Below are 1,654 nucleotides of genomic sequence, written 5' to 3'. Positions count from 1 at the left end.
CCTATACTACTTACTCTCCCGCTCAATCACGGAGACGAGTTTTCCACGGTTTCCACCCCTCCCTCCATACCGCAGCAACACGAGTTTTTTCCACCCCTTTCAGAACGCGCTCTTCGCGCCACAAAGCCGCCCCAAGACGCGCGAGCAATGAGCATCGAGCTTAAACATATCGCAAACGTCAAACATAATATAACGGGATTAATATATATCGCGCACGTGCGACATGTTTGTCACAAGGCGCAAAAAATAATTATAAAAGGAATGCAACACGAGGACTTCCCAGGAGGTCACCCATCCTAGTACTACTCTCGCCCAAGCACGCTTAACTTCGGAGTTCTAATGGGATCCGGTGCTTTAGTGCTGGTATGATCGCATCTGACATGTTTCCCCGTCTTCGTCCCTTATGCTTGCCACTCCCAGGTCCGCTCCAAAGACGATTCTACATTCTCACTACCATTACAACCGTTCCCTAACAATGGATAATGTCCTATACTACTTACTCTCCCGCTCAATCACGGAGACGAGTTTTCCACGGTTTCCACCCCTCCCTCCATACCGCAGCAACACGAGTTTTTTCCACCCCTTTCAGAACGCGCTCTTCGCGCCACAAAGGCGCCCCAAGACGCGCGAGCAATGAGCATCGAGCTCAATCACGGAAACGAGTTTTCCATGGTTTCCACCCCTCCCTCCATACCGCAGCAACACGAGTTTTTTCCATCCCTTTCAGAACGCGCTCTTCGCGCCACAAAGCCGCCCCAAGACGCGCGAGCAATGAGCATCGAGCTTAAACATATCGCAAACGTCAAACATAATATAACGGGATTAATATATATCGCGCACGTGCGACATGTTTGTCAAAAGGCGCAAAAAATAATTATAAAAGGAATGCAACACGAGGACTTCCCAGGAGGTCACCCATCCTAGTACTACTCTCGCCCAAGCACGCTTAACTTCGGAGTTCTGATGGTATCCGGTGCTTTAGTGCTGGTATTATCGCATCCGACATGTTTCCCCGTCTTCGTCCCTTATGCTTGCCACTCCCAGGTCCGCTCCAAAGACGATTCTACATTCTCACTACCATTACAACCGTTCCCTAAGAATGGATAATGTCCTATACTACTTACTCTCCCGCTCAATCACGGAGACGAGTTTTCCACGGTTTCCACCCCTCCCTCCATACCGCAGCAACACGAGTTTTTTCCACCCCTTTCAGAACGCGCTCTTCGCGCCACAAAGCCGCCCCAAGACGCGCGAGCAATGAGCATCGAGCTTAAACATATCGCAAACGTCAAACATAATATAACGGGATTAATATATATCGCGCACGTGCGACATGTTTGTCACAAGGCGCAAAAAATAATTATAAAAGGAATGCAACACGAGGACTTCCCAGGAGGTCACCCATCCTAGTACTACTCTCGCCCAAGCACGCTTAACTTCGGAGTTCTGATGGGATCCAGTGCTTTAGTGCTGGTATGATCGCATCCGACATGTTTCCCCGTCTTCGTCCCTTATGCTTGCCACTCCCAGGTCCGCTCCAAAGACGATTCTACATTCTCACTACCATTACAACCGTTCCCTAACAATGGATAATGTCCTATACTACTTACTCTCCCGCTCAATCACGGAGACGAGTTTTCCACGGTTTCCACCC

General features: G+C 49.5%; 3 non-coding genes across 3 annotated transcripts; all 3 read right to left on the bottom strand.

Annotated features, from left to right (window-relative positions):
- Positions 1 to 258: 258 nt before the first annotated feature.
- Positions 259 to 377, bottom strand: LOC123177706 (5S ribosomal RNA). Its single transcript, XR_006489072.1, has one exon. It is a non-coding gene; the product is annotated as a 5S ribosomal RNA (ribosomal RNA).
- A 505-nt stretch (positions 378 to 882) lies between these two features.
- On the bottom strand, positions 883 to 1,001 carry LOC123177707 (5S ribosomal RNA). Its single transcript, XR_006489073.1, has one exon. It is a non-coding gene; the product is annotated as a 5S ribosomal RNA (ribosomal RNA).
- Positions 1,002 to 1,368: 367 nt separating this feature from the next.
- On the bottom strand, positions 1,369 to 1,487 carry LOC123177705 (5S ribosomal RNA). Its single transcript, XR_006489071.1, has one exon. It is a non-coding gene; the product is annotated as a 5S ribosomal RNA (ribosomal RNA).
- Between the last annotated feature and the right edge of the window lie 167 nt (positions 1,488 to 1,654).

The sequence above is a fragment of the Triticum aestivum genome, unplaced genomic scaffold (genome assembly GCF_018294505.1).
Source record: "Triticum aestivum cultivar Chinese Spring unplaced genomic scaffold, IWGSC CS RefSeq v2.1 scaffold91219, whole genome shotgun sequence".
In the NCBI taxonomy this organism is placed as follows: Eukaryota; Viridiplantae; Streptophyta; class Magnoliopsida; order Poales; family Poaceae; genus Triticum; species Triticum aestivum.
The sequence above is the reverse complement of the archived record's forward strand: the minus strand, read 5'-3'. Positions and strand labels throughout refer to the sequence as shown.